The sequence below is a fragment of the Diabrotica undecimpunctata genome, chromosome 3 (genome assembly GCF_040954645.1).
Source record: "Diabrotica undecimpunctata isolate CICGRU chromosome 3, icDiaUnde3, whole genome shotgun sequence".
Lineage (NCBI taxonomy): Eukaryota > Metazoa > Arthropoda > Insecta > Coleoptera > Chrysomelidae > Diabrotica > Diabrotica undecimpunctata.
In genome coordinates, this window is record NC_092805.1 from 37,047,639 (window position 1) to 37,059,798 (window position 12,160).

A 12,160-nucleotide genomic window follows, 5' to 3' on the forward strand; every position below is an offset into this window, starting at 1 on the left:
GAGGAATTTTTAAAATGTCAACTATTTGTCAAACTACTATATTAACAGTAAATACACTTAGTTTTAAGATTACTGCAACATACCAAAATACATAAGAAAATATTTTAATAAAAAATTATATATTCTAAATTTTAAACTTACCTCTTTTAGATCATTAATAGTTAAAACGTCCCTCTATTATTTCTTGTTCAAAGTAATCTATCTTGTATGAAAGCTTATCAGCTTTCTACAGACTATTTAGTTGTTTTGGCATAGCACAATCACAATACACAACAATAATTAGTTTTTAAAGCTATTAATCTAAATTTAGTATGAATTTATAAATACAATTTATTAATATATAATATATTATGATCAAATTGTGTAAGAAATCAAAACATAAATAAAATTCTTACTCTAAAAAAGCGGCAACACTTTAAACAATTTTGCCACACGCTGAACTGTCAAAATTTTTGAAGTATTCCCGTATCAGTTGCGTACAATTGTCTAATATATTTAATTTAAATTATTATTTTGTGGAATATTAGACTTAAAGAGTTATTTCATTAAATTTATATTATTAATAATAACACATGTTTTTGGTTATTTATTCAATATAATTCTAAAATTCCCAATATAATAATGATTTAATTTTTGTGATTATTATACCATGTTGACGCCTATTAAAAATCGAGCAGTTCCGTATGGTTTTCGTATTATTAGCTGTGTTAGGAAAATTTGAACTCTAAGGGACGTTCTGGAAATTTTAAATATAAGTGACGTCACTTTATATAAATTGTGACGTGCACGCATTTTTATATGAAAAATACTATATCTAATTCTTGATTCTCTAATTATTTTAATTTATATATTAAATTATTAGAAATTCTTGGTAACATACTTAAGAATAAATTTTTTCGACCTTAGGTTGTGTGAATATATGTATATATTATAATGAAAAAGGTAACAAAAGTAGGTGAATAAAAAGCGAATCATTCACCAAGACCGTTCCTCGTTATTCTGGTCATAGCTTAATTGCAATGTAAAAGTTTAAATAAAATAATGCAAAAACTATGGCAGATATTGAAATAATTCTTGTTCTATATGATAGGTTTTAAAAAATTCTAGTGCACCAACTCTTTATAAATTAATAAATTGCTCAAACAATATTTTTTTTTATTTTTTTTGTTTAAAATTAATGTTAAAAAAATTTAAAAAGTTACGTCAATATAGAATTTTTCCCACTTTCCGAAATTGTTTTTACTACATAAAGTGTATCATAAAGCAGCTAAACATTTTTAAGAAAAGCTCGAAGCTCTGCTAATAGTTATCTCTCTCAGTCAACAAAGGCTGTCCTTGTTGTCGATATCTAGCTACTAGGTATATACCATACAGTCTGTCCCAAACCCTTCTTTCAGTGCGTCACTAATTTTGACGTCATATAGGATTTTAAGAATGTCGAGGATTATTGCATGACATTTTAGTTAAATCTGACAGTTGCAGGATTGTAATCGGCTAAATGTGAAAAGATTATTTTTTTAAAATGTGAAGTAAAAACTTTAAGAATTCAAATTTTTTTTTACTTTACATATTAGAGGTCCCGTCCTGTATAAAAATTTTTATTGCGCATTATATTGGAACGTCATTTTGTCATAATTGCTATTCTATACATTCCAAAGAAAGTGCTTAATTAGCTAAGATTTATTTATGGATTTATTATTATTTATTATAAACACTATGGAATTGGAATGTTTGTTTATTTAAAATAATGCTTCCTCCTATAGAATCTTTTAAGAGTTGACTGCGAGATAAAAAAATTTACTGGCAATTGCAAGGCATCAAAGCAAACATTCCTGTGATAAAATAGCATCGATTGAAATCAGTCATATTCGGATAAGTAATTTTCGGAAAGTTTCTGTGGCCGCCATTAGTTTAATTTTGTGAAGATTTATCATAAAATCGTGAAAATAGTTTAAATAGTGAGTTATTCTACTAGATTGGGTGTGCAAATGAAAGAGTGTTATGAAGTTTAGGTAAAAAAACAATGGACAGTTTAAATAGTAAAGCAGTTGATTTTTGAGTTAATCTACCAGTTTCGGTATGCAGATGAAATAGTGTTAATGAAGTTTAGTTAAAAAATAAGATACCGAATGTAAGTTTATGTACATAGTTTAAATAGTGAAGCAGTCGATTTTTGAGTTAATCTACCAGTTTCGGTCTTCTTCTTAAAGTGCCTATCCGTTCCGGACGTTGGCGATCATCACGGCTATCTTCACTTTGTTTATTGCAGCGCGGAACAGTTCAGTGGTAGTCGTGTTATACCACTTTCGCAAATTTTGAAGCCAGGAAATGCGTCTTCTTCCCGGTCCTCTCTTACCATTTACTTTCCCTTGGAGAATCAGCTGGAGAAGGCCGTAACGTTCTTGATTTCTCATTACATGACCTAGATATTCCAACTTTTTAGTTTTGACGGTCATGAGAATTTCACATTCTTTCCCCATTCTACGCAGGACCTCCACATTAGTAACTCTGTCAACCCAGGATATACGTAAGATGCGCCTATAACACCACATTTCGAAAGCTTCGAGCCGATTCATAGATGCAACAGTCAGTGTCCATGCTTCCATTCCGTAGAGCAGAACTGTGAATATGTAGCAGTTCAATAGACGGCATTTTGTTTTTAATGATATGTCTCGACTATTGAAAATAGTTCTCATTCTAACGAATGCTGCTTTTGCTTTTATTATTCGCTGTTTAATTTCTGTTGAGTGGTCCCATTGGCTATTTAAATTGGTGCCTAGATATGTATATTGCTCGACTCTTTCGATATTCTGTTGGTTGATTGTAAGTTGAGCGTTTAGTATTGGTTTTTTACTAATTGTCATAAATTTGGTTTTCTTTATGTTAAGAGCTAGTCCGTATCTGTTGCTGACTTCTGTTATGCGATTTGTTAATATCTGTAAGTCATTCAGATTATCGGCAAAAACTATAGTGTCATCTGCATATCTAATGTTATTCAACCATTCACCGTTTATTAGTATTCCTTTCGCACAACCGTCTAAAGCTTCCTTAAATACCCATTCAGAATAAATGTTGAACAACAATGGAGACAAAATACAGCCCTGTCGTACTCCACGTTCTATTGCAATTTTATCAGTTAACTGGTCTTCTATTTTGATTTTGGCCGTTTGATTGTAGTAAATGTTTCTGATAATTCTAAGATCTTTGTTGCCAATTCCAATTTCTTGCATTAGAGTCATTAATTTGTCATGTTTTACTCTGTCAAATGCCTTCTGGTAATCTATAAAGCATACGTATATGTCACAATTCACATCCCTGCATCTCTGAAATAGCACCTGTACAGCAAAAAGGGCCTCCCGTGTTCCCAGAGCATCACGAAATCCGAATTGTGTTCTTGTTAGTTGTTCCTCACATTTTGTATATATTCTTTTGTGGATGACCTTCAGAAATGTTTTAAGTAAATGGCTCATAAGGCTTATAATTCTATAGTCTTCGCACTTTCTCGCATTGGGTTTTTTTTGGAAGATTTATAAAAGTTGACACTAACCACTCTTGGTAAACCACGCCCGTATCATATATACTGTTAAATATATTTGTCAACCATTTTATGCCATCATAGTCCATAAGTTTTAAGAATTCTGAGTGAAAATTATCAGGACCTACTGCTTTACCATCTTTGGTGCTTTTGATGGCATATTTTACTTCTTCGACTGTAAATGATGGTCCAGATTCGCAATTGGTGTTTGTTGTAATACCAGTGTTACTTCGTATATCTTCAAAAGTTTTTTCCACGTATTTGATCCAAATATCTCTTTTATGCTCTATTTCCAGTACTATGTTTCCCTGATTATCTGCCAGTTTCGGTATGCAGATGAAATAGTGGTAATGGAGTTAAGTTAAAAAACAAGATACCGAATGTAAGTTTACCTTCTTTTTTTATGAATAACAAAAATGAATATTATATTTCAAACAATCCACAATCCGATTCAGAACCTAATTCATTAAAATCAATGATTACAGGGGATATGTGGCAGGCATTAATTATATCTTATATTTTAATAAAATGTGGTTCTTAAAAGAACCGTTTTAATACATATGAATATCTTCTAATTGAAAATAATTTAATAATTTTAATATTAGGCTTTGTTCTTTCTCGGTATATCTCGGCATATTTAAAATATTTTTATGACAATAAATAAAAAATTAAATTTTCACTGTAAAATGTCTGAAAATACTAACCTGGAATGACAATTATCATTTTATCAGTTGACATTATCATAGTACTGTCACTATTGAGACCATCTGCGTCAAATTATATTTATGCGCATAATTGATTGGATATCTATTTAGCGCATTTTAAACTCCAACCAATTATATATCCGTAAGTAGAATTCGCTTTAATATGCAAATACCCGTGAACGATACATAATTTTCTAAGTTCTATGTATAATAATCACAGACTTACGTTTTTTTCTGTCACTTCTAGCTTAATGCGTTAGAGAGAATTCGATCAACTATGACGCACTGAAAGAAGGGTTTGGGATGAACTGTACACTCTCTCGAGTCATAAATAATGTTGAAAGGAAAACCAGAATTTAGTGATTATTAAACGGACAAAGTTTATTCAGATTTAGACTATTGACCAACCAGAGTGTTCATAGTATTTATGTTGAGAATGTAATAAACTTGTATACGCAATATATATTGTAAGTGAAACGCTCCCATAGTATCATGGTTTGGCATGACAGACAGTAATGTCAATGAGTATCATGCCGTAGTTGTAGTAAGAAGCATCGCTCTAGGCTTAAGTTAGTTTAGTTGTTTAGTGAGTATATTATGGGAAATAAAGCCTTATAAAGGGTGATTCATTTAGAGGTACTTTTTTCAACAAAAAAAAAACAATGAAAAAAATAAATTTTATTTGAAAATATTTATTATCATACAAAAAAACCATTCTTTACAATTACTTCTTTAAGATAATTTCGTTTAAATGTTGGCCATGACTACGATTAAGTTGGTTCATTCTGAAGTTCCAATTCTCAATGACTCGTTCCAGCATTTGGATTGGTATTTCACCAATGACTCGAGTAATATTGGCCTCCAATGCCTCAATCGTATCTGGTTTATTCATGTAGACTTTGGACTTTGGGTAGCCCCAAAAGAAAGAGTCTAGAGGTGAGATGTCACAGGATCTAGGCGGCCAATTCACTGGTCCAAAGCGTGAAATAATTTGTTCACCGAATCGTTCTCGCAGTAAAGCCTTGCTTTCACGGGCTGTATGGCAAGTGACGCCATCTTGTTGGAACCAAATATTGCCGAGAACACGAGCTTCAATTTCAGGTACCAAATAGTCCGTTATCATGGTACGATAACGGTCTCCATTTACAGTAACATTCTGACCGGGTCTGTTTAAAGAAATATGGACCAACGATTCCACCAGCCCATAAACCACATCAAACAGTTGTTTTTCAGGGTGTAATGGCAACTTTTGAACCTCTTTGGATCTTCTGAAAGCTTATCAAGAGCCCATCGATTGAAACGGTGACGACTCGGAAGGTCGTTCGGCTTCATCTCTTGCACTAATTGAATTTTGTATGCTTTTAAACCAAGATCCTTACGTAAAATACGTCAAGTTGTTGCATATGACAAGTCAAGCTGTTGAGAAAGGCGACGATCGATTCTTCATAATTTTCGAGTACACTATCCGTTACCGCCGCTATATTTTCTTCAGTATGTGCTGAATGTGATCTTTTTGGTCGAGTGTTATCCAATAATGAAAACTGGGATTTAAACTTACTAATCGTAAAGCGAATTATACGTTCGGTAGGCCGATTATGTGGACCATAAATTGCTCTAAGCACACGAAACACATTTCTCACAGAACTATTTTCAAAATACAACTTAATAGTTTCTAGATGCTGTGCCAGGCTAAGTCTTTCCATCATGGAATGTCAAACAATACTAAACAAAAGCGAAATGTCAGTTTGACAGTATTCATGCAAAAAAAGTATCTCTAAATAAATCACCCTAGTTGTATAGTACGACTGTACAAATCCACAGCTTTACATGGTAGCAGAGCGTGGTTAGAAAGTCGTACCTTTTACAACAGAAAAAGTTTGGTGTAGTTTGATAAAAGTGTGATACAAGATGGCCGATAGTAGTGATTTTAGAATACCTTTATTTGATGGGGAGAATTATAAAACGTGGAAAAAACGTCTTATGCTATTTTTAAAAATGAAGAAGTGTGATGCTGTGATAACGAGACCGAAAAATGAAAATAATACAGACTGGGATGACGATGATGTAAAAGCAATGAATTAGGTATATATGTGGTGCAATATCGGATAGACAGATGGGGTATATCGACGAGAAAACTACGGCGTATGAGATGATAAAGAAGTTTGATAATTTATATTTGAAAGAGTCAACGGCATTGCAGATAGTATGTAGAAATAACTTGGAGAGATTAAAGTTGAACAATTGTGGAGACTGTGCAACATTTTTAGTGACTTCGAAAAAGCTATAAACGAGTTAAAAAGCGTGGGTGCTAGTGTGTCGGAAAAGGAAACATTGAACTATATGTTAAACACGTTGCCAGAGTCGTACAGTTATATTGGTGATTTAATAGATACATTAAAAGAAGAGGATCAAACTGCAGACTACGTAAAAGCTAAGGTGATGATGTTCGAATTAAAAAATCAAAACAATGATATTGGAAGAAATACCAGTACATTTGTGGTAAATAAAGGTCGACAGGATCGATTATGCTTCCAGTGTGGCGAAGTTGGTCATTTCAAGCGAGATTGAAAACATGGCGTCAATCAAGCGTCAGGTAATGGTGGACAAACGACAAACAGCAGAGGCTCGTGGAGAGAAACGCAAGGTCGACAAGAAGCCGGAAGAGGAAGCTACGCCAGGGGACATGGCCTCTCACGTGGGCAGCGCGGAACTCCTGGAACAAATGCACAGCGGTTTAACCGACAAGGAGAGAAGAACGAAGAGCAGAACAGCGCTTGGCTTACAACAGTTGCTCAGGATGCGCCGCCAGTCATTGCGCAAAATACTGAAATAGGTAATGTAAATTGTATTGAAATAAAATGGCTTTTAGATAGTAGTTGTACAGATCACAGTATTAATGATCAAAAATAGTTTGATAAATGTAAATTACTTAAAGATCCCATTAATGTTTATATAGGAGATAATAGGGTTGCAAAAGCTACTAAAATTGGAAATTTTTTAAGTTATTTTGATGTTTTTGGTAAAAAGAGTTTAGTAGATGTGCAAAATGTTTTTTATGTTAAAGATATGAAATCAAATTTAATAAGTTATAGCAAAATAACAGAAAATAATAACATTATTTCTCAAGATATCTCTGATCTCAAAATTATCTCTGATCATTTTCCATACGTACAAATAAGTTACACGCCTTAAAGGTACGTTCTTTTTTAATTGGTTTACCGGTTTATCAAATAATATTTCAGTTTTACTCACACACCTTCAAAAAAACAATACGTTCAGCAGTCATTCGTTAGTGGTATGACGAGTAACAGATAGTCGTACTCAAAATTGTTGATTTACCAATAAAAATGTAAGAACTTAAAACTAGTTTTGTTACTGATAGGACGAGTAAAAAACAAATTTATTTGACTAATAGCGAGTTTTGGGTGTTGTCGATTTATAACTAACTGGTTTTGATTGGGGCATTTCACATTAGCAGTTACTTATTTTGGAACCATTTCATTTTTAATAGGAAATCGGACATTTTTGTCAATTTAGAGGGTTTTTGTTAAGGACATATTATATTAGAATAAAATAAAATAATAAAAAGTTTGCTAAAGTAGTTGATTTTTGACAAAAGCATCACTGGTAACTAATTAAAGAAATACCATTATGATCCGTGTTTATTATATAACACATATTACATATTATCGCACTGGGCAGAGATCAAAATTTGAAATTTCTACCTAAGCCACGCCTTAGCAGTAAATCATTTCAATACTCAGTAGCGCAGCAGTGCAGTTGAGAACAAGTTGTGTGTGTTAAATATTAGATAATTTTCTTTTCAAACAATCTTGCTGAAAATGGACGGAAAAAAACGTAGCGTTATTAAAGAGCAGGGTCGTCAAATAATATTTAATGTGTATACTTATTTTGAAAATATGAAAAGTGAAATGGACACTCTGCTAATGGTAAAAAATAAGACTGCTGAAGCAACAGGTAAGGAGTTTCAATGAATTTAGTATTAATTTTTGATATTCAAATTCAATGTTTCAATACTTTTTACTTTTAGTACTCAATGTTACTTATTTGTCAATATTCTATACTATGCTCTTGTACCCCATTTTGCCTACCTTCTCTTCTCTTTTGTATTGGGTGTGTCGAGAATACCATTTTCGACATATTTCTTTTTTCATTCCTTCGATGTTTCCTAAATATCGTATTCTCTGTACTTTCGTTACAGTCGTTATTTTTAGCTATTATTACGTTTACTTCGTTATTTTGTTTACTACTTCCTGGTCTGTATATAGTTCTATTACTATGTGATCATCTACAATTCCATGGTGTGTTTCCATTACTACTTCATTTTTATTTACCATATTTTTTTGTAAAATAATAACCACATTTACTGTAAAATAATTTTACCAAATTATCATTATTCCCCTAGCTAGTTCATTTAGTAATAGATCGTCATCATTTTTCATATATGGAGAAAGAGTTAATGGGCTCTTTTTTTTTATTTAAACAAAAATGACCCTGCATCAACAACTAAGAGTTATTAGCAGGGGGTACAAACACAAATTACAAGTATTCAATTTTTTACACTGTATATATAACTTAAATATATTCTATTAAATATTGTAAAAATTAATGTCTTTCAAATATTTCAGCACTTGGTTGAACTGGCAGCTTAGTAGATCCTTCATGTTGGTAGAGAGGTTATTTTTTCTTCTTTCTTGGGTGTATGTTTTGCATTCTAACAGAATATGTTTCACAGTGATTTGTGTCTTGCAGTTGTGGCAGAAAGGGATGGTTTCTTTATTTATTAAGTGAATATGGGTTGGTATAGTATGTCCTAATCGTAGTCGAGTTATTATCACTTGTTCACAACGTTTCAGTGGGAGTGGTAAGGTGGTGCTGACAATTTCTATGACATCTTTTAATTTGTTCAGGTTCAGGAGTATAATTTTTTTAGGTTTATTATAGAATTCTCTTTGAAGTAAGTTTCTTGTATACACAGTATTAGTGGAGAATATTTTTGAATTAATAGTTTGAGTGATTCGAGGTGAGCGAAATACCCATTTGGGTTCCATTGAAGGATTAGTGATTTATCCATCTGATTTTTCAGTCTCTTCCGTTGAAGATGTGTGAGTGGGGTTAAGTTTTTTCTTTATTCTGGTAATATTGTTTTTTAATTTAGAGTTGTGAGAGTATCAATAAATAAAGTTAAGGATATCGGTTAATTCGGAAGGTTCATTTGAGTAGTTCTTTGAGATAGTTTCAGGATGTTTAGCATGAAGGGTATTAACTAGAAAGTCGCATATTTCATTAAAATTTAATATCAATGGGGGTGATCGGTTTTCAATTTTGTCTTTTATCAATTCTAGAGAACAAATAATGTCGTCGTTAGAGGTTTTAGTTTGTTTTTTAGGTTTTTTTTAGTTTATGTGTGATAGGAGGAGTAAAGATTTGTGAATCCGTTTCTGGGTTATTTTGGTCGATGTCAGGTGAGGATGGGATTTGTCTTTTAACTTGAGTAGATACTTGAGTAAGTTGTTTATTAATATTAACTGAAGGTTGCAGAGTTACAGTTTCAGCAGGATTATTAATATTATTTAGATTTTATGATATTGTTTCTTTTGGTAAGGAGGGTTGACTTGCGTTTTCTATAGTTTCAGTTATGCTGGCGTTCGTTTCCATGTTTTGTTGTGTTTCAGGATCTCTATCATCTATTTCAGGTGTCGTATTTGGAGAGGTTTCTGAGGGTACGGTTGAGGAGTTAGCAGTTGTTATGATGGGACAATCTGTATCGTTAACTGCACTTAGAGCAGTTTAGTCCATCAATAGAGAGGAATAAACGATAAGTTTTATTGTGGAATACATTGAAGGAGTCAGGAATGGAGGTATTATCAAGGGGCGAAATAAATACTTGCCGTCTGAAGCTTAGGACGTGGCTATATTCGGTTTCTGCCATACCAACTCTTAAGAAAGTCATCTTGGAAACTGCAGTGATGCCTAATTTTTGTAATTCTGCTTCAATGATACTGTTTGGAATTGAAGGACATGCGTTAGAAATTACAAGTCGTTGTGCTGGTGTGATTATTCTTCTTATCTCTATTTCTGACTCATTTATATTAATATATTTGTAGGAATGAAGAAGCATATCGACTATGTTTTTAGTAGAGAGGTAGATACATATTGTGTTATTTGGAATTCTAGATGCAAACAAGACGTTACGTAGACCAACCAGTGATCCAATTGCTACGATGTAATTGTGGATTTTGATGCCTTCGATACTGGAGAGTACTACTGCTTGGTCCTCTGTTGGGTGTTTGAACGTATTTACTACATTGGAATACGTATTTTCGTATTTATACCTATTTATACGTAAGTCATTTTTATTTTGTTTCCCGCGTTGCCGCAGGTCCGGTCCTGTCACCGGCCAAAGAACCGGCGTGGATCAGTTCCGAACGGTTCCAAAAAACCAGTTGATAAAACCAGTAGGTTGAACTTGATTCGAATTGTATAGGTTATATTTACTATTGTAATATCTTATATAAAGGTTTTTTGTTATTCACGTCGGGTTGAGTTGATTGGCATTATCACTGCACTATTGTTTGTTGATAGTATTTAAGGATATCAAATTTTTGTTCCGTATTTTACATTTAAAAATTGAAAAATAACAGAGCGGTTTAAAACGTGGTATAATCATGCCACTGTCAGGGCCGTCTGCCAGTCAATAGGCTCTTGTTTTCGTAGAAAGCTCTTATTTATTTATTTTTTAATTTTCTACTATCGCTTTGAGTTACTTCTCAATGTACTTTTTTGTTTCTTTGTGTTTGAAAATTTGAAGAATTATTCCTGCAACATTTTGAATTATTATTTACGTCATCATCATCATTATCAATGGCGTTACAACTCTTCGTGAGTATTTGCCGCGTTTACTATTGCCTTCCATATTTGTCGGTCCTGTGCCCCTATTTTGTTGTTCTTCTTTGAAACATTCACATTAGTTATATGAATTTTTAAAGAGTATGTATATGGAGTTAATTTTATATCTTTAAAGTTTTCATTTACAAATTTAGATGTGCATATATTTTAGAAGGACAGCAATATTGACGGTAGTCTTTATTATATCGTTAATATATATTTAAAGATCGTCTTTCGTCCTACCCAGTCTTAAATCGGGTAGGTCCATGAAATTAGGCCTTTCCCAAAGACAGGAATATTTATGTTTACATGACTTTATTATATCAATAAAAGGCTTCCAAGAAAATAATTAAATAGATAATTTTTCAAATGTTGGCTATATGTTCAAAATTAGTAAAAACTACAAAATCGCCTTTATTTAGTAATTAGTATAACATGTTTTAGCTGTATCTACTAAATAGTGCGCGCCACTGTCATTTAGTTAAAAGTTCAATAACCAATCACCAACTTCAAAGGCGGTTCATATACAGTTTCGACATGCTTCGTAATATGCAAATTAGATGCCTTCCGAAATGACGGGACCTTTACTAGATACTTAAAACTTAAAGATTAGGGGAAAGTTGCCAATATTATACCACTTAACCCGGCGTCACCCAGGTGAAAAATGTGTGAATAATAACCCAAGTGGGGTATTATTGACCCCATTTAAAATTGATTGGAAAAACTCAACTAACATTTGGAACACGAATTTATTTTTTTAAATATCTTATTTGACTATCTAAGTTTTCATAAATAACAGCAGGGAATGTGAGGATGCCAGCGATGAGATGATATTTTCAAGTTGTCACCCTGTATTATTTGCATACATGTCTTTCATTAAAAAAAAAACAAATTTACAGTTTTTTTATCACTTGATTTTAAATAATAAAATAATTTGGTAATATAACAGCTGTTGCTTTAAAAAATAATCGCTTATATGTTATGAAAATAAATTAAAATCAGTTGATTTACA

At 32.4% G+C, this 12,160-nt stretch overlaps 1 long non-coding RNA gene across 1 annotated transcript in view; it reads right to left on the reverse strand.

The window, feature by feature from the left end:
• Positions 1-12,160, reverse strand: part of LOC140435558 (uncharacterized) — a 78,309-nt gene that overhangs the window by 592 nt on the left and 65,557 nt on the right. The gene's annotated exons all lie outside the window — the stretch shown is intronic.